At 35.7% G+C, this 22,457-nt stretch overlaps 1 protein-coding gene across 5 annotated transcripts in view; it reads right to left on the bottom strand.

The window, feature by feature from the left end:
• Positions 1 to 22,457, bottom strand: part of CDH18 (cadherin 18) — a 492,864-nt gene that overhangs the window by 387,381 nt on the left and 83,026 nt on the right. The gene's annotated exons all lie outside the window — the stretch shown is intronic.

Genomic DNA, 22,457 nt, shown 5'->3' with positions numbered 1-22,457 from the left:
GTATTTTCAAGGTTTGTAAGTAGCTTGAGAGTAATACACAAATTCATATTTCATGCCAAATAACAGAAAATGAGTTAATTTGAAAACCTTTTGAATACATCAAATTAATTACTGTCTTAGAGAAATAAAGAGGAATTGCTTCTGAAACTTCAGAAACCACTAAAAGTACTCAAACAATAAAAATAATCTAGTCCTGATTTTGGAAAAATTTAGAACTAAATCTGTTATAGAGATTCTTTTTCTTCATTTATATATGTTGCTTACCAGGCCTCCTCGAATATGCCCTATATCAATGTAATCTCATTAAACATTTTTCTTAGTTATTGTCACTTAACTAATCTCACAGTACATTATGCGAATAATAATGAATACATCATCCAAGAAAAAGATAAATAAAGATCTATTAAATCACCAAGAAATTATTTGGCATTGTTTCTGTAAGGACCCTATCAGAATATCCAATGATATGTATGTACATTCCTAGTTAATGTGAATCCATAACTGGAATCTAGTTATACAATATAAGAACTGAAATAAACTTACCTTTTTTTTTTTTCACTTGATAAGCTTTAGTGTCTATGGATGTATGACACTGAAACAATCTGCTTCACATGGAGGACAAGTCAGTTTTAAAAAAGCATGTGAGACAGAGAATTACTCACTGTACTGTCAATTCTACCAGTAAAATATGTGAACTTCCTTTACCAGGAAGCTTTGTTAGCTTTATTAAAATGCAGTGCTTGCTTTAAAATTCTCATGAATCATTCATAAGAAATAGGAAAACTACAGGCAAGCCTAACCCTTGGTTTCATATGCAGGTGTTTTGTTTTGCCCCCCAACAAGGTATCATTTTTCAAGTCAAGAAACCTTGCTACTGACAAACAAGTTTTCAAATATACCCTAAAGTCTGTGAACAAATGTTCAGGTCAAGGTATCATCAGAAATTGCAAAAATGACTCCACAATAATGTCACTTTTACTGCCTCTCATTTGCCTCCTTGTAATATAACTGGTAAGTATCAGAAATCTGTAGTTACCCCAGAGAAACTACGAATCGTAACAGCTAGAAAACCAGCAGCACTTACATTGCACAGTGTAAACCATTTATAGATAAAGTGCCAACTGTCCCAGAAAAAGACTGCTGATACTTGGTTATAACTGAAATGTGTTACCAGTGACATGGCTTAATTGCACGAGACCCTGTAATTCTTTGATACAAGAGAAAAAGTATCAGTTTGGAATAGTTTTTCCTTTTAAAGTATTATAAAATTTGCAGTCCTATCTGGGTTTTTTCCATATTCTCTTCAGAATTTGTAAATTCGTTCATTGCTAAATTCGTTTTTAACCTTTGCTGTCGTTTTCTGCCTTACTTCCACTGATCTCTCCCTTAATATTTCTTTCAATATTTCACTGGGATAATTGATCTCTGGCTAGGGTTAATCTTACAGGAACTGTTATCGATATCTTTATGAATTATAATTCTATTAAGAATGACCGCTGAGTTGTTCTTTGATCCTGATGTGTTTCCTATGACTATTAAGGTTCTGTTGAAACACTGGGATATGTATAATTCATCATATCATTATTAATGATATATTAAGTTCATGTGATTGCCATTGTGATTTCAAGCAAATAATACATTGTAGTTATTATTAATATTAATATTATTAACATTAATTTTATTGTCAATACTAATCATCAATTGCTGTTGTCATTATTAATTAGTTTTAGAGCTTTTTTCCTCTAAGCTACAGTATTCACAGTGACTGGAACCCAATACATTAAGCCATTGTGATGTATTTATTTTTTTACTTCTATTAGTGTGCTTTCTTAAGATCCCAAATTTTTCCAAGAGTTTTTCTTCCTGCTCTACACTATTTCTGGGAATTCACAACCAATTTTTTTTCCTTTTGATGTGACGTGTAATTAACTATCTGGTATTAGACTGGTAATGATATGCAAAATTCTATTTTTTTTTTTCTGGGTTTGCAAATGTTCTGCTCAATGGCATAATAAATAAGCCTAATATGCATTATAAATACTGAAATGTATCACAATAGGGAAAAAAAAAAGCTCTTGGTATATTGGAAATGACAAAGTTTTGGTTCAAAGGGCAAGTGGACATTAGTGGTCAGCTACCAACGTCTTTTAGACAAACATTCAGAGTGAGAACACATTATAGGTGAGACTGGCTAAATATGGATGCCTAATGATATCCAAATGGGACAGTCAGATATAAAAGTGGATTCTACTAGCTGACCTTTTGAGGTGGTCATCTGGCCATGACTAAATATCACAAGACATCTAACATGACATTAAGGCAGCTAAATCCCACTCAGCTATGCCGTGATGTTTTGAAACCAGATTTGAGATGAGTCCTGAGTATGCCAACAGCAGTGAAATGAAATCACTAGAAAAAATATCTGTCCCTTTTAGAGGACAACTCCAGGAGGTGGAGTGTCACAGATTCTCAAGAGGAGATTAAAAACTGGCAGTGAAATGCTTGTGATTTTGAGACAATAGAAAAAAAAAAAAAGAAAAAACAGGAATAAATAACCCCAAAACTCAAAAAAAACCAAAACCAAACCACCACCACCAAAAAACAACTAAGGGACATTATTAACACAGCAAGCGTGCTTTCCCAGACTAATTTTCCCTTGATTACTCAACTGAATAATATGCTGAGCCCTACTGCTAGCTCTGCACTCTGCCGCCCAAACCTGGTGAAGAATGCAAATCTCCAGCTTCAGGGTGAGATGTTCCTGCCCTTTAGAGCATGGGATACAAAAAGATAATCTTAGATATGTCAGAGTTTGGCAGCATACACAAAACAACTGGTGACCTGAGAGGATGTATACAACCATAGACTTTGTAACTCCTCCCTCTTCATTTGCTTTGAAGTGCTATATATTTGAAGATACTTTTTCTTCTAGAGTTCTTAATATTAAAGGGGGTACTTATCTAGAGAAGACAGCTTAATTACAGAGAATTCATATTCCAGGATTATTCAACATTATTCTCAAAGTAAGTGAGATTAATACTAAGGAACACACAATAGGTTTTTTTTTAGTTCTGCAAAACACCTACCAGACTTTCAAAGAAAAATTACCTCAACTCTTACCTCTCAGAAGCAAAGCAATCCTCATTGTTTTGTGAAATTCCTCATCAAGCAACACCATATGATATGCTCAAAATTGTTAATTAACTAAGGTAACAAAAAATTATGTAGTAAATTTCAGTTGCACACTTCAGTCTATAAAGTTTATTTACACTCAGTGAATTTCACGTCTAAGTACATGGCCCTGTAATGCAGTGCTGTCATTGCCACTAAGCAAATAACAAGCCATTACCTCTCCACAGAGCCTGTGCAATCTCCATCCCTAGAATTTTTCAAAACCCTGTTTTTTTTGAGGGGCTCAGCCATCTGCTGTCAACCAAGTGATTTGAGAAACCCATTGGTCTACATGACCTCCAAATTTCATTGATATTAATACAAATAAAATGTACACGCACACCAGGCCATATATTGTCTCTCTGTCTATATTTCCTTATAAGGGATGATAATAATGAAGTGGTAAATATTTTCCTTTTCCTTGTTTTATGAATTTTTTTGGCTGAATTCTGAATTCCATGAAACTGGATGGGCAAATTCCCAGTGAATTTCATGTGAAGAATTTTTATCCTGTTTGCATTAGACAAAGCACAAGTTGAAATCAGGATTTTTAGGTTTTGATCATATAAGTTCATGTGATTGCCACTGTGATTTGAAGCAAATGTTTCCATATGCACTAAGGCATGTACAGGCATGCCTAAACTGAAGCACGCTGCGTACCTGAACTTTAGTAAGGCCTTTAAAATTATCTCCCACAACATTCCCCTTCAATACAAATCTGTGAGGAATGGCCAATACTCCAGAGTCCTGTGGAGCTTTTCAGACGTAGCTTGCAAGTTGGAGACATGGGCAGAGAAGAACTATCTGAAGTTCAACAAAAATTGCAGGGTCCCTCACTTGGAGGACACGTGGACCAGGACAGGCTGGGACCTGACCTGCTGGAAAGCAGCTCTCTGGAGAAGGACCTGATTGCTGATAAATAACAAACTGTCCATGAGCCAGCAGTGTGTCTTTATGGCCAAGAAGGCCAATGGTATCCTGGGGTGCATTAGGAATAGCATTATGGGTCAAGGGAGATGATCCTGAATCTCTACTCAGCCCTGGTGAAGCCACCTCTGGAGTGCTGTGCCCTATTCTGAGCTGCCCAGTACCAGTGAGACATGGGGCTCCTGGAGCAGGTCCAGCAGAAGGCTATGAAGATGAGTAAGAGATGGGAATATCTCTATTGTGAGGAAAGGCTGAGGGTATCAGGCCAGTTCAGCCTCAAGAAGAAAAAACAGATGGGACCGTATACATGTCTGTAAGTATCTGAAGGGAGGGTGCTGAGAGAATGAAGCCAGGCTCTGCTCTGTGGGGCCAAGCAATAGGGAAAGAGGCAGAAATAGATGCACAGGAAGTTCCACTGGAATAAGAGGAAAAACTTCTTTATTGTACAGATGACTGCACAGGAGCAGATGGCCTAGAGAGGTGGTGGAGTCTCCCTCACTGGAGATTCTCAAGAACAGTCTGGATGCAACCTTGTGCAATGTGCTCTAGGATCACACTGCTTGAGCAGGGAGGTTGTATCCCATAGGACCCACTGTGGTCTCTTCCAACCTGTCTCATTTTGTGCTTCTGAAAAACTGGATACTTGTGGCTCTGACAGAGGCACTCATCCCTGGGTAAAAAGCTGGCTGAATGACTGGGAGCAGAGAGAGGTGGTGAATGGAGTTGCATCCAGCTGGTAGTTGATCACAAGGGCTCTGTACTCAGACCAGTTCTGTTTAATACCTTTATTGATGATCTGAACAAGGAGATTGAGTGCACCCTCAGTATGCAGATGACAACAAGTTGGACAGGAATGTTGATCTGCTTGAGGGTAGGAAAGCTTTGTAGATGGATCTGGAGAAAATGGCCTCAAGTTGCACCAGGGGAGGTTTAGATTAGATATTAGGAAAAAATTATTCTCTGAAAGATTGGTCAGGACAAGGCCTGGCAGGAATAGGCTACCCAGGAAGGTAGAATCACCATCCCAGGAAGTGTTCAAATGATGTGTGGCTGTGGCATTTGGGGAGATGGTTTAATGGTGCACAAAGTAGTGCCAGATCCTAAGGGTATTTTCCAACCTTAATAACTCTATGATTCTGTGTGGATGCCTAATACAAGAGAGGGTGTTAACATGCTCAGCATTAGCTTTGGGATGAACTTGGATTCAACAGCAGATGATTCAGAAGTTTTATGTTTAAATAAAGTTCATATTAGGAGATCTGATAGAAAGCAGAGGCGTCACCTTCTGACTAATACAACAAAAGATTTCAAATGCTTCTGATTTCAATTCTATTTAATGTGAAACTATGAAAAAGTCAGTGCAGACAAAAAAAGAGAAGTTATTGACAGCTGTATCTAGTATTTCTTTGCTTAAGCTTTTGTTTCTACTGTCTCAAAAGTGAGTCATCTATTAAGTCAACATTAGAACTCAGATCTCATTTGTATCTGCCTTTCTTTAAGACTCGAAATCTGAACAGGGCAGTATAAGCTGCTCTATCTGCAGGGCATCAGAAGGAATTCTTAGTATGTCTTTAGCATTAACATTTCTTACAAAGCATCTACTGACATCTTACAAATCTTCAGTGCTAAAGGTTTCCTAAAATAAAAACCGTAATGGATTTTTATACACATTACATTTTAACTCTTCTTTTGTGTGGGAACTACTGTCTGCTTGACAGAAGAAATGGAACATTGAAGAAATGGTGCAGTGGAGAGCATTTGACAACTCAACAATCAAAACAGGTCAAAACAGTAGTGCTCAGAAAGCCCGCTGAAATATCTGAATGTGTTGTTGTTGTTTTGTTTGTTTTTAGTATTGTTCGAGATGTCTTATCAGAACAGAGAAAAAAGACTGATTGACAGAAAAAATGGCCCTAAAATGGAGGCAATGGCAAAAGTTAGAACAGGCTTTCTATATGTCTACAATACATACAATTCTCCTTCAGTAGAAACCTGATGAATATTTTTTAGGAATGGAATTAAACCTGAGCTTACATACTGGATATGATTATAACAGCTTTTTCATGGTGTTATTTCAGATAGGGGTCTGAGAACTGAGGAGAAGAAAGGAAGAACTTATCTCAAAAAAGGCTGGGAAAAAATGGCTCCAACACAGGACCAGAATAGTGTAAAAGAACATCACTTACAATCATTTACACAGATTCAGAAAGGTGATGTTGACAGATTCCCAGCAGTTCCAAAAAAAGTAAGTCCTGTTTAAAAGGTCGCAATTGGACAATCTGCAGAGTAAATCCAGAGAGCAGAAGGGCACTTGATCTACTAGGAATGTGTGGGGAAAAAAAGTCTAGCAGCTTTAAATTGTCCTTTAAATTGTCCTTTAAATTGTCCTTTTAATTGTAAGTGTATTAAACAAGCAAAAAAAACTGCTGTAAACTGGAATATAGACATAGTTGAACAATACAAACAACAGCGTGTTTATATGTTTCAACACTGTGATAGCACAACCACAGAATGGGCAAGCATTTTGCTTAAGTGACTAATTTGTGTAGAGAGTAACTTACTAACAATTACTTACACAAATTAGGAGGAGAAGCTAAGGGAGTTGGGGTTGTTTATCCTGGAAAAAAGGAGGGTCACAAGAGACCTTACTGCTGTCTGGCAAGGTGGGGATTGGCCTTTTCTCCCACAGAACTAATGACAGGATGAGAGGGCATTCATGCAAGTTGCTCTGGGAGGGGAGGTACAGTTTAGGAATTAGGAGGAATTTCTGCTTGGAATGGGTTGTTAAGCATTGGAATGGACTGCCCAGGAGGGAGGTGGTGGAGTCACCACCCTGGGAGTGTTAAAGAAATGATTGGACACAGCACATAGTACTTTGGTCTAGTTGACAAACTGCAGATCAGCCAAAGGTTGGATTTGATGATCTTGGCATGCCTTTCCAGCCTTAATGATTCTGTACAACACTGAAATCAAAAATCAATTTATCTACCTAAAGAAAGAGCTAAAGAAATAAAAGTGAACTTTGATGGCATTCTAGTACTTTCTAGAAACATGAGGCACACTATATAATAAAGAAGCAAAATGTCATCTATAGGAGAATATCTAAAATTCATCACAAAAACAGAAAGTTATCACAAAAAGGGTACTTTTCCAGACAGATTCTAGCAAAGATTGAAACAGGTATGAGTAGTAAAAATATTAAATCAACAAATAGAGGTAAAAATTTTTCTGGAGTCTAAAATTATATCAACATCAAATTTTAATCACTAGAAGGAGAAGGGGAGTTTAGGAAGCTTAATGAGAAAATAAATGGATCTAGAACTGGATTAACTGCCAGCAGTGAAGAGCAAATTAGTATTACAGAAAGAGGGATTTAGGCCACTGGTACACTTAGGGAAAACATTGAAGTGATCTCTCTAAGAAAAAAGATATTGTCAAGAAAAATAGCACATAATGTCAAGAGTTGTTTATACCAGAAACCTAGACAATGTAACATAAACACTTTAAATATTAGTGCAAAACAAACACACAAAGGGCCAGAAAAGAAGGAAAGAAGGAAAGAAAGCAAGAATATAAAAAACCATGGTGCAATGGCAATGTTACTAGAGAATTGTTATTGAATAATAAATAACTTTAAAAAATGAAAACCAAATATAAATAATTACTATAAAATAAGAAGAGATCATGTCAAAATATGGATTATGAAATTCAGAACAGTTCATATGGACAGAAGAATCAAGTGAATCAAAGTAACTTCAGAAGGAAAACACAGGGTTTTACCGACAGCTGTATTGTTGAAACCTTCCCTGTCACACTTTTGCTTTGGATGACTGAGTGTTCTCCCCATGCCTTCCTCCTGCATTGTGTAGGAAGCAGTGTAACTCCACAGAGATGCAGCCCCACACACTCTGGAGGCTGAGACAACTGCACAAAGTCATCTTGCCAAAGCAAGCAGGGCTCAAGCATTGGACCCAGCACTCATTAGCTCACAAGGATGGCTTTAGACTTTATTGCAGCTTAAATGGTTACTCTGAAAATCAACACAGTTGAAATTTTTCCAGTAAGTTGACACTAACCTTTCCCAGGAAATGGAATTTCTTGAAATACATCACAAAGTTCCTTCAACTCTGAAAACACCAGCTAACATTTTATTTACCTGTAAATCACTGAATCAGTAGGAAATTTTTTCATAAATGGTTTTGAAGAGGACACTAAGGAAGACTTGATTATAGAAAATACTTCCACAGCTGCCTTGAAAGCTTGAAGGGACTTGCACTGTGAAGGATGTTGTCAAGGACATAGTCTCAGTGTCAAGTCAAACATCCTTACATCTCATCAACATATAAAATATCCATCAAGAGTATGTGTCAGAAGGATGGTTCCAGACATTTTCAGTGGTGCCCAGTGACAGGAAAAGGAGTAATGACCATAAACTAAACCACAAATAGTTCCCCCTAAACACAAGGAGGAACATTACATTGAGGGGTGGCAAAGTACTGCCAGGTAGCCCAGAGAGGTTGAGGAGTCTCCCTCTCCTGAGATATTCCAAACCTGCCAGGTTACCCATTCCTGTGTCACCTGCTCAAAGTGAACCTGCCTTGGCATATGCTTTGGACTAGATGGTTTGGACTAGATGACTTCCAACATTAGGTACCTTCCAACACTAATGATTCTGTGATTTTGTGATCTCAAGCAACAGAGAGAGAGAGACTGAATGAACTACAGCTTAACTGTATATCAAAATTGAAAATAAAAATCATCTCTGGCATCAGAAACCATAGGTCTAATGAAAGCACTTTCAAAACCAGCGATAAATTTTGCAGCTGAAATAAAGGCAAAAAGATTCAGAGCAAAAACTTGAGCGTCATCTATAATGACAGTGGAGTACCAATTAAAAGCCATCTATGTGTTCTGAAAACTAGATTGCACCTGGTCTGTTTGAATGCAATTAATGAAGCAGACTACTATAAGTAGCAGGAAGCAGCAGAAACTTTGCAAGATGAAATGAGTACTAAAATTATCAAGGTTCTCCTTTTCTCGTTTCAGAATTCTGAAAGAAATACTATATTAATAAACCCAAATTAGACTCGATTATTTTATCTCAATAGTTTCCTTTGATAAGGCAATTGATTTTTTAATTGGAAAAAATACAATTGGTCTCACCTATCTAGATTTTGGTGATTAGAGTGATAAAATGTTGTTAGGAGTTGCTACCTAAATCTAAGAATATGTGTATCAGTGAAAGAATACTAAGAAGATGGTAAACAGAGAATATTAGGTTAGTGGTTAAAATTAAGGTTAGAGAAGAATTCCTACTCTGCTACCTAAAGGGCTTCTAATGGGACTTGTCTTTTTCATTAACCTTGCCTGAAAAATCAGGATTTTTGAATAAAATGCAGTTTAAAGAAAAGTGCAAGCAACATATTTAGGATTTACTGTCAGATGACTGGAATATCATAACTGGAGAATTTTACAATTTAAAAAGATATTTTTCATCCTGAAAAAGACATTTGCCTTCTTTCTTCTACAGACTTTCTAGTTTCTTTCATTGTTTTACAACAGTTTATATTTGTTTTTACAGTTACACTTATATTTTATTTACAGTTTTTATTTGTTCTGATGCAGTTTTACATTCCTGCTTCAGAACAGAGAAAAATCTGAAGAACTGCCTTACAATGTGTCTACAAATCCTATCTCCATTTCTGGCATATATCCCCCAGAGGTTATTTGCATTTTGTAGTATCTATATGCCAGAACTGTGCTGGGTTTTGTCCAGCAATTAAATGACTTGAGAGTTATGACACTTTATCCACAAAACTACACAAACTGCAGAGGTTTGTTAATAGTTAATAGATAGTTAATATTTCAGGTATGTTTTCTTGGGGAGACCTGTCAATGGCATTTTTCTCTTCATTTCACTGCTGTTGCTACACTAAACAAACTTGAGCAAAACTCTTCAAAAGGGATAATATAAAAACATGACATCACTCTTCTATGCAAAATCTTCTGCCATTGTGTTGCCTTTTTGCCAGCCTGGAAATGAAACTCGAGACAATTTTAGCAAAGAGGTAATAATACAAGAGCAGATCTTTATTTGAAGGCCTTCAGGGGCAGTTATGAAAAGATGTCCACAAAAGGCCACCCCTACAAGGGTGAGTACATTCTTATCGGTTTTAGGAAATTATCATAATTGATAAAAAGCACCAATTAGGAGGACAAGCAGTGATGCAATTCCCTCCCAGATCAAGCTCCTTCTCTGGAGCCCCCCCTCAGCACTAGCTGTACTTTGTCCATGAAATGTGTCTCGAAGAGTTGTTCTTGGCCTTGGTTCCCAGGAAGAACAAAGATAGCGCTCGGGCCTTGTACCCTCTGGGGCTTGGAGCTCTGGAAATTTTCTCTTTCTGCTTAGGGAAAGGCCATGGAAAATTACTGGGAAAACTAGGCACTTATACAAAACGCTACAGAGCTACAAATATATGTGTGAATGATACAGAGAACATATAAAAGGAAAAAGAGGCAAAAAACAAACGGCACCAATTGCAGGTTTAAATTACTTGGGGAAACCAAACATTTGGTCAGTCATGATGCTTTTATTTTAATATGGCAATGAAATGTTCCTGCTAAAATTTTTAGTTATGAGTAATGGCAAAGCCGGTTTATGATTAATTTTCATTACCATATTATTTAGCTGTATGCTGCAAAAAATTGTACCTAATTTTATATCTAAAATCAATATTCATCTCAACTAGAAAGGAAAAGCAATAAACACCTGCAGCAGTTGCTCAAGGACAAATGAGGCAAATCAAACTTATTTCTTTTAACATGATTCAGACTCAATTTGTATCAGAAAGCAGCATCAATATATCTTACAGGCAAACACATCCTCTGAACAAGTACAGGAGAGCCTTCTTAAAAATCTAATACAATTTGGAGTTTTTACAAATTTTGGTAATAAGGGCTCACACTGTTATATAAAGACTTTCAGTAGCCAACAAAAGGTCATAATTTAAGATGAAAAATATATTTATGTAGGCCTACATCATCTAAATCTATGTATTTCTATGTGCATGGAAATATTTAGGTTTTAGAAAGTACCAAGAAGAATTGTGTCCTGAACGATCAAAGATTTAGCCTCCTTATTGAACAAACAACAGACAAAAAAACCAAAACAAAACCAAACATCCACCCCAGAGTATCTGAACAACACAGTATTTTATTTCTTTGGTCATTTAACCTAACCTCTTCCCCATGAAAAGCTCTTAAGAGCAAAAGACAGGAATCTCATTATTTGGACTGTATACAGAAGGAAAGGAATAGTTAAAAATGTGATGAGGCTTTGTGTTATTTAAAAACAAAAGCACTGTTCTCCAAGAACATTTTTCATTGTATAACTAGATTGTTGTTTGCTGCAATGACTATATAGTAACATATGAGAGAGTAAGTGCTTTCCAAGCTGTTATTTTATAGAAACAAAGCATTAATATTGATTCCTATATGAAACACCAGCTTATTTACAGAAGAGTGCCAAGAGATTGGTTTTCTCTTTCTCCCTATCTCTGTTTCTCCTTCTTTCTTGGTGTTGTGATCACTGTATATTTCTATGCAAAAACAAGAAAGAATAGAAAGTGAGTTGATACAATTACCAGAAAATTCTGCTTTGTACAAGTACTCAGGAGAAGCTGCTGTTTCTAATAGGCAGGTGGATAAACTATAATACTTTTTTGTAAGGAGTAAATTGTAGTAATGAGAATCTGAGTGGAGACTCCTTGTTCAGACAATGCTCATTTTAATCATAATGCCAGCAGGCCTTATAAGAAATTAGGCAAATGAGTATGCTTGAGTGCCTTGTGAATAAATTACTTACGTAATTCACTTATGTAATAATATAGTGAAGCTGAAGTCACCTAAACTGCTGAAGACTATGGAAGATTAGAGAGTCCTTTCTACTGGAAAGAGTATGATCTTTCCTTTGATTTACCACGCAAGGAAAATAGTTTTGTGCCTGTGAATTGAAAAACAGAAACTGGCTGCCCTCCATATTTTAACATATCAAGTAGTATTTTCTGACTAAGCAATTACCAATTGTTCCAAAAGAAAAAGAAAAAATATCTTTGAAATTAAATTACCAGTATATATCCTTGCTGAGTGTCAAGGAAATTTCAAGTTTGCACTGTAATAGGGCTTCATGGCCATAAAAATATGGCTTCATTTTCAGTTCCCTAGGTGCAACCATTTACTTTATAGCTCTTACAAATTCTTTGGAGCACCAAAAAGAATTGTCATGGATTAATCAAAACACTAGGTAGAACAACTCATTAGAATGGTATACAGAAGAAAACCCAGCAAAACCAAAACATGAAGAGGTGTTATTGCAGTGTAATGGCTCAAATGAAGAATGGAAAAAGCTTCATTTTGGCAGTATGGGTTGAAAACTGAGTTCTTCAGTAAGGTCTCCTTTCTTTCAGTTTAACGAGATTCTTAACACTGATTTCAGTGCTACAAGCATGCCAAAAGAGAATGCTGTACGTTCAGGAATCATATTGTTTGGTATGTACTATATTTTTCCATACCACAGAGATGAAAAAACAAATCAAATCAGTAGTTTTCCACACTGTTATTACTGCACTATCAAATACTTTTAATGAGAAAGTTTATTTATCATTTATTAAACTTTCATAAAATATTATTAACTGGAAAAAAAAAAAAAGTCCTGTAACCCTTGGTGAACTAACCTTTCCCAGACAAAAGGGTACTTGCAATGCTGCTTTAGTATTATTATATTACACATAGTTAGTAAGTGTAGCTGAAAGATTACAGTCCTATTGTCTGAAGCATGCATACATGAGTAATCCTGAAAGAATATGGACAAGGGTTCACTTCTTAAATGAGAATGCATATAATTGTTATGTCACATGACACAAACCTGTTTAGGTAAATCAAAAATAGTACTGTTTAGATATAAAGACTCAGTAAAACAAAATGACACTAAATTTTATTTAAAAACTCACAGAGCAAAAAGTGACCTAAGTAATTCTACACTGAATTTACATAAAATGCAAAGAGAAGATACCCCACCATTCTTTTCCAAGTTATCACCTCCTTGGTGCCCCGGAGAAGGGTCTCATTACCTTTCTTTTGCACAAAACAAAAGTGTTGATAAGAAGAAAAGCAAGCACGTCATACCTAGACTATCTTCTCTGCTTTTGAAGACTCAGGTTTAGCAGAAAACAAAAGCAATTGCATTTTTTGTGCGCCAGTGCTATCTTTATAAGAATACATGATAAAACCATGCACGTTTTTAAGAGAAACACTTTATGTAAAATCAAAACTGTGTAGTTAACTAGATTTTTACAAATTATCATTTAATAACAAAATATTTCATTTAAACTGCACTGACAGTAATGCGAGATCTTGCTTTTCCTCATTTGTTCCCATGCTGGCTATGACAATTATCTTAAGGAGTTTCAGGTAAATTTACAGTTTTACTGGATTTGTTAAAATTGTATGTTAACCTGTAACATCCTTTGTAATTTATATATTTCTTTATCTAATTGGTAATGTTTCATTATCTTACTTTGCAAATGATCAATTCACTGCTACACAGAAAACAGTCCCTTTGTGTAGCAAGCAGTCAAATCTATCAGCATAGAGTATTATAAGCAAAAGAATTAAACAACTAAACTGTAACTATGAAAATTATTTGAAAATTTGATTAAGAAGATTGTCTCGCAGTACTGATACTCTCCTCATGTTAGAAGGGGGGTGTGACTCAAGCTGACTTCAGTGGGAGCTACCATCATTGAGTTCCATGTGCAATTAGACAAATTAAATTTAAACGTGGCCTCAATTTTAATACTACAAATTTTAAAATACTTCAGAAAATATGTGTTGCACTTTCACAGAGAAAAATGCTAACGCATCTCTACAACAACTGCAGAGCCATCTGGAAGATCGTGTTCGTGCTGTAAGCATGCACATCTACTGCACATCTACTGCCTGATCTTTCCTTATATAGAGCTGCAGCTGCTTCACAGCTGCTGAGGCAGCAGCTTCATCAGCACACACAAGGTCCCCAGAGGTCTTCACCTGGTCTAATGTGTGGCATGTTCTATTTTAGAGCCTAGGGAGAATGCTGTTCGCACCAAACTCTATGTCACCCACAGAGTGTTTTCAGACTGTCTTGGCTTCTTCTTTCCATTACGGTGATCAGAATGGAAAACCTCCTGGGCCTTTCTGCTACACAGCTGTAAAGAAGCCTTTTGACTGCTGAGGCCATAATCTGCTGATAACAAGGCTTGCATCCTGCTAGCAATCCTCCTGAAATTGCACCATTTATTCTCCTCCCTGCATCAACATTAACTTTAAAATATGAGGTATCTTGAGTGCCTATGCCTTGATAACAAGTTTATCAAATGTATTTTCCAAATCAAAAAAGGAAAAAGAAAACAGAAGCAATTTATTGACACACATACATATAGGGGATAGGTTTTAGTGTACATGCTGGCTGCATTTCCTACCTATTATATCACACCAGGAAACACATCTGTATCCTCAGGTTTTTTCACTGCATGGCTCTTACTTGCCTAAGGAGGCCATATGTTATATATGGTATTCCAAATAACCACTGCTAATGGGAGGTTCAGGTCTGGGACAGGAAGCCAAGTGAACTAAGCTGCACTGGAAACCTTCCCAAATGCCAGGATGCTCACATGTAAGCCATCATTTCCCAGTATTAACCCCTTAATTTTCATTCAGTTAAACAAACAAAGTGAATGCATATACTACATTTAATAATTTTCTTTTCCATTAATAAATATAAAGAAACCACTTACAAAATAATTCTCATTCTTTACCTCTTTGCAGCAGGTAAAGTCTTTATGATGCCTGATTTCTTTCCAATATGTGAAACTCTCATCCACCACCCAGCATCCTTTAGACTTCTCTTCCTCCTCAAAACCACCTTTGTCATTCTTGCCTGGGATTCTTATAGAGCTCAGCTAAAAATCCATACTGGCAATCTTCTGCTGAGAATAACCTATGTATTTACCATCTGTGGTCTCTACAAGTGTCATACCAATGTGACAGCAAAGTCTAAGTCTAGATGCAGTGCCTGTTTCTAAACTGGATAGTAAAAGGTTTATGTCTAAACTCTGCAATTCCTTATTATATAAGGGGCTGTGAAGTCATTGCCTGTTCACTTCTCTTTCAAGTAACCATCATGCCACCTTACAGTAAGATACTCAATACGAATATTAGTGTTTGGACTCAAAATATCTCTGGAATAAAATGACTAAACTTTTAATTAGACATGAAAATCATAATCAGCTCCTGAATTATTATTTATTATTATACATTACTTAGTGTTCTAACAAACTACATCATTTTATTTTCCATCTGCTTTTCTGCCTTATATTAGAGGAAGCACATAAAGTAACACCTTTATGTGACAGTTTTGGGATCCATTGTTATGAAAGGTACTACCTAGAGACCTGCAGTATCAGGAAAATACTTTATTGAAATGTACTTTATCACAAGTATTTGATTAGTTTAAACTGATGTTTAGATCAGGCAGTATGACTGCCTTTCTTTTTCCTGTCTCAATCTGGATTTTAGAGTGCTGCCTATGGTGCTCTATCATTTAAGCTAAAGTAATGGAAGCGTGTGTAATACACATGATAAATCAGATTGGGCAGGTTTTAGACAAAATTTGTTTTAAAATTGATATGGAAATGTTTTCTCTAATCTTCCTATTAAGTGAAGGGAAAAAAACAGTTTATCTTAACTCCTATGTTAATTCCAATTTAGTTCATTGAGCAGTAATGTGAATGAGTAGATTGGCTCACAAAACAGAGAAGAAATAAAGAAATCATCAGAAGAGATTAAAGAACAGGAACGTCTCATGGTATTGTTGCAAATATGTAAAACCTTACAAAAAAAGGTTTTGTAAAACCTTACAGAAAAAGGTCTTTAAAATCGTGGGTCAGGCCTGCTACTTTGGCTAAGAACAGCTAACAGCTGGCCTGACAAGTACCTAGGAGAAAAGGAATTTGTACCTGTGGGAATCATTCTTTACCCATGCAAAAATAATGCAAACATCTTAAGGGAAAAAAGTTTTTGGTGAGCATGTATTCTAGCAACAGCTACCCAATGAACTCAGTAGCAACAAGGAACTAATTAGAATGAAACATAACACATTTAGAAAACAGATAAATATGAGCTGTGAACAAGAAAGATGGGCTATCGTTGCATGAAGGAAAGGTGTCTTATCCGTCTCAACTGCAACAAGGTATCATCACTGGGTAAAATGCAGACTGGAATAATGCTATCACAACAACAATTTAGACTTGTATATACAATGGAAAATTTCAAAGATTACAAATGAACAAGTTTATCCCAATTTTTCCCTGAAAATGTGAGAATGGAAAATGAGTTGAATTGCCAGGTCGATTTCCAGAATTAATAGTATAAAACCTGACTTAATTTAAAAATAAAAAAGGAAAAATTTACAGGCCTTCAAAACTTTTAATGTTTAGGTAAAATATTAGTACAGAAAGGAGAATACTAAGCCCTGGCACAAATTAAAAGAGACAATTAGTGGTTATAAAAATGAATTTTAATTATACTTTGAACATGTATACAGGAAAATATGAAGAAGACTGCATTTAGTTCATGAAATAAAATCATACATGTAGAGTAAAAATACCTGTAGAAGTCTGTTGATAACATACTTTGAAGCTAAGCACATTAAAGACTGCACTAAATTGAAATTAAATCATCACAAAAAAATTTAAAATTAAAAAAAAATTAAAAAAAAAATTAAAAACTTGGAACTTGAGCAATGAAGTCCTAATTGTTATAAAAATCTTGTTGTGTGATACTGATGTATGATAATATACTAACAGCCAGAGAGTGTTAAGCTGCATCAGCTAGCAAACATGAAGTAAAATATTTCAAGCACTTACTGGAGACCTTTCCAATTTTGCCAACATAACAAATCTGTGCAATCTCTTTGACCTGACAGACTGTTGATGAGTTATTACTAAAATAAACCAAACCAAACCTAACAAAAAACCCAACCCAAACCTAAACACCTACACAAAAGCAACACATAAATGTCAGGAAAGAACACAGCACAACTTCCCTAATCAAATAAATCTACTTTCCTATTAAACTTGATAGTTACAGAAGACTGATTCTAGTTACATCAGACAAAGTGAAGAGCCTATTCTTTCACAGAATCACAAAACTGAATAGGTTGGAAAATACCTTTGAGATAATTGAATTCCACCCATGAACTAACACCACTTTGTCAAATAGACCATGGCACTGGCTGCATCAAGTCTTTTCTTAAATAGCTCCAGGGACAGCGACTCTACCACCTCCCCAAGCAACCCATTCCAATGCCCAGTCACCCTTTCTTTGTGAAGAACAAACATACACACAAAGCTCAGCTAAGTTTGGATCGTCTTACACAATGAGACATCTTCCATATGCAGAAGGAAAGAGAATGAAAAATTCTTCTGCTGTTACAGATTGTATGTTGCACAGACCTCTGAAAAGAGACTAAATTTCACAGCGATTCCTAGTGCTCCCAAATCTGAATAAATTCCCCATCAACAAAACCAAATATCACAGGATATAATCAATTCATCTTTTGAATCTGTGACTTGTCAGCTACAACTAACTTGTCATGAAATCCATAACCAAGATAATGAGAAATGATTTTGGGAACAAACTGGAGGTATATCCTAAGGATAGGTATTCTCTGAAGACAATATGAAATGAAACAAATCTCAGAGATGTACCCACGACTCAATTCATTGAGTTTGGAAAACCAAAAAGCAACTGTGTCAGATAAATTTATTAACAGCTGAACTGAAAAACAGTTGTAGTTCTTGTACCTATCTCCCCATTTACCTGTATACTACCAGAAGCATGCTATAAGAGCCTTCTACAGAAACCTAAAAACGCCTGGTTTTACAACACAACAAACAATAGAATCTGTGACAGATTGAGAGTGTGAACAGTCTTCTTTCTTTTTACTTCAGCCTGCTCTCCTGGTCTGCCTTTGAGCCAAGGAGAGCTGTTAGGAAAGCCTTGTACCTGCCTGAAAGACTATTTCCTTTACTGATCTTGGCATTGAGATGAGCTAAAGAGTTCATAATCTGAAGTGTCAAGTTTGAAATATTGCAGGCCATTTTCATTGCAAAGACCTTAATTATGTTTCTTCTTGGAGGTATGAATTAGTCTAAATCACTATCTTTTTTCCAATTTATTTTCTTTTATTCTGTAGGATGTAGATAAACCTGACATAATAATTCTTGTAGAGATTTGAAATAAGACATAAGGTACAAGAAAGGCACATTTAATTGCAGGCATAGTGAACACAAAAAATTGAACCATCAGATTATATGTGGGGACCAAAGAAGAAGCATTATGTAAATCTCTGGATAAATAAGGGGCACCAAATAGAGTAGAAAATAACAGACAGTTTATGAAACACTGGAACAGTTCGAACACTAAAATAAATAAGGCAATAAACTTTTTCAGAGGACAATCTAGCTTAGAGATAATTCCCTCTTGCTGTGAACCCTTTACAAGAAATTTAAAACTAAGCAAGGTGAAGTAAAAGGCAGAGCAAGATCAATTTCATTTAATTTCATTTCCACAAAGTGAAGCAACATTTCAAATTGTCATAAACCGCTTGTTGTTAATTGCCATTATTGATCACTTTAGTTGTGTGGCTGTGTTCCAGATAGTCTCTGCTACTCAGTTGGGCTGTAACATGAGACATGTTTTGATTCATGCATTCTTAAATTGAAATTGAGCTCCACATTTTCAATATCTGTGTACCATACCTAGCCCACAGTTAAGGTCTTAGCCCAGCTGTTTAGCTGCTTTGAACCCATCCTGAGCAAATGTTACCTTCTCTATTTAGAATAACCCACCAGTGAAAACAAACAAGCCACATTTGGTTCTCCCTTTCTTGGGGAGATTCTGAAACACCCTGAAGACTGATGCCTACAGAAAAACAAGGTGACAAGTCAGTAATGACATTCATTTAAGAATGTTTTTCTTCATGGAAAGTTGCTTTGAATTTTTTGAATGATTTCACTTATTAATATAGAGTGGTGGAACTGGAAGGCTGCAATACATTTTTTCTACTTGATTTCTAGAAGCAAAATAGACTTGGAGATGTCAGAAGTGCTGCACATTTTCATGATCTTTCTGAATACATTAGCACAAAGCTAAGGCAAAGCCTGAGTTTTCAAGATCTTTAAAAAATCATTCTGACAAAAAAGAACTTACTGAATTGAAATTTAGATATGCATTCAAAGCTTAAACCTCCAACAAACATCCAGTATAAGCAAACAGAAAAGACAGGGTTCTTATGATTGAAGCAAAATTCACATCAGGTGAATCATTATACAGAACATGCTTGTGCAAACAGAGCACATTGCGCTGACAGTTATGAAGGCATTTAAATACATGCTGAGATACTTGGGCAGAAATTCTGTCTTGGATTGCCAACGAAAAGCAGGGCAAAGCCTATAAAAAGAGGCATTGACACATGAGTAAAGGACCAGTTCCTAGGTGAGGTACACATCCAATGTGGTTACAAAGAAAATGCATTACCTTTAGATCAGATTCTGCAAAACAAGAAAATGTCCCTTGAACTAGCACTCAATAGAACACAAATGACTGAATATGTTTTTCCTACCTAAAAGTTAAAAATGAGCATAATTTTTGGTGATAAGATTGAAGCTACATAGAAAACAGGAAAAAAAAATTCATATATCTCACTAAAAATATTGAGAATTAGGCTGCTCTCCAATTTTGACATTCCAGAGTATCTTAGGAGGAAAACACACATTTTGGGTTGAGGACTTAAAACCATTTTTAACAGTGGAAAAAATGTTTTCTTTTCAAATATTTGTGTAAAAATTGTTTCATATTTCTCCAAACTACAAGAAAACATGCAGCTGCCACATAAATCTAAGTGTGTAAGGCATTTTTATTTTGGGGTGGGTTGACTTCATGGCAAAGTCAGGTATGTTTTGGTATAACTTTCCAGAGTGGTTAAAAACACTACTAACCCTAACAATATTTCTCTTAGAATTTCTCACCAAGTAATATGACTGTTGCACACTACTAAGTGAAGAAAGGTTAGAGATTAACACTGACATGCTGGTGTACAAGGACAGCTTCTACTTTTTGTCTGTACTGAATGGCAAACAGCTCACTGTGCTGAGTTAGAGATGAGTTTAAGTTGGATATTTTGTACTAAAATCATCAAAATTGCTTTTGCCATGAGTAGCTGTACAGACCTAAGAGCCCACTGTCTCATCTCCAGCCTAATCTGTAACATAGAAGTGGAGGATTTCAGCTCATGATTCCAGAAATAACCAGAAATGCACGGCTATGTGAAGCAGAAACCAGACAAAATGGAAGGACATCTCTTCAGTAAAGTTATGATTTCATGCAGAGGACTTTGCCAGGACTAGATTAACCTACCCATACTTTGCTTAACTATCCTACCACCATGCATGGAAAGAATACTGTTCAGTAATGGTTATTGGTCTTCATCAGTTTTACCTCAGCATCCAAAAACCCTGAAAATCAAGTGTGGGCTTTAACCTTTAAATGTAAATGAATAAAGGTTGCTTACAGATGTATGAGTCCCAACTTATATAAATAATTCTAATTAAGTCATACATGAAGCATTTCTTTCTCACCTTTCCATCTTTAACATCAAAGACAGTGTGAGCATGTGTTCAGATTGTCTTCATCAGGAATCAGAACATACAGACATACATTTTTTGGTATTTAATAACTTAACCTCAGGGTGGCATTTTCTCTTCTGCTTTCACTGTGTCACACAGAAAGCTGTGTATGCAATGTACTGCCACACAGCTAATCCAGAATCTTTAAACCAGCATGTTATTTTAATTCATAAATATACTCCATAGACTGAATGACTGCAGCTGTCTTCTCAACACCTTCTCTTTTTTTGATGTCTAATGCACAAATACTTAATTTAATTTTTGATAATAATAAGAACAAAATGTCATTGTTACATTTACTTTTCCAGAGTAGAGGGAAATGTTGCCATACGACCAGTATAAATGAGTACATATATTTAGGGCTGTCAAATAGCTGCAGAGATAAAGGAACTCTTTGCAACACCGCTATGAGGACACCATTTACATGCAAGGGAAAATGCAGTTTTCAAGTTAGTCAGTGTCAAACTAGTTTTTAAATTTAGTCATCTAAATCCAGTGTTCCTCTAGTCTATGAGGATGTAGGAAATTTATCTTTTACTGGTAGCAGTGAATTTCAGAGCTTGTTTTGCAGGATTTGGCGTTTTTCTTACACATAAAAACAACCATGTCTCCCATTTTAAGAAGAAAATGAATTTTCATTCATGCTTCATGTGTAAGAATTTTTTCTAAAGTTTCTATTTTTAATGAGGACATATCAATTACCAGACATAGAGCTGTAATCCATGTACTGAACTGAGTTCTAGCTTTTCAAAGAATAAGAAATATAAATTTTTTTCCCTAGTTTCCTGCTGTATTACAAGTTCTCTTAAGAGCTGATCCCTAATAGGGAAGAACAAGGTTAAATTTCTCATTAAACATTAATTCAAGATTTAGGTCCCGAATAAAATAATTCTTTATTCTTTAGCAAATTTGTGCATTGCCCCTGAGGTATCACAGCCCATTTAAACTAGAACTAGTACTAATAGCTTTATGTGTATATCTGCATATCTATATTATTACATTAAGGTCAAATTACAGTATATCAAGTGCTGTTAGTAATTAACTGTGGTCCTGATCCAGCTCCTCTGAAGTAAATGCAAGTCTTTGATGATTTAAACAGGAAGTTGAGTGAAGTAGAAAGTTTAGGATAAATGTACAAAAATACACAAAAATAAAAATCATTGTGCTTGAATGGATATAGGGATAGATTTTCACTGTAGTTACTTTGTAGATACTGTGTGAGTTTTCCTAAAATGTATTATTATTCAACTACAAAAGGGTCTACTTTTCATTTTCAAATTAGGAACTAGAACTATCATACCACAGCTATCAAAGGTACTTTAAGTCCCTATTTCAGTTTATAGCTGTTTACTCAGCCTCAGCTGCAAAACACAACATAAAACTACTCTTCATATGCATCCTTATTTAAACTGCCTTGTTCTCTGGGGACTGTTCAATTTATGTTACCCATATGATGTATTGAAAAGCCTCTATGTTCACAGTGAGTTTAAAATATAAAGATGGGAATTAAGTGGAAAAATAATGTATGTATGCATCTGTTTCCTGGCTACAGACATAATTGGTGACATTTATGTA

The sequence above is a fragment of the Agelaius phoeniceus genome, chromosome 1, assembly GCF_051311805.1.
Source record: "Agelaius phoeniceus isolate bAgePho1 chromosome 1, bAgePho1.hap1, whole genome shotgun sequence".
Classification (NCBI taxonomy): domain Eukaryota; kingdom Metazoa; phylum Chordata; class Aves; order Passeriformes; family Icteridae; genus Agelaius; species Agelaius phoeniceus.
This window is presented reverse-complemented; position numbering and strand designations above follow the sequence as displayed.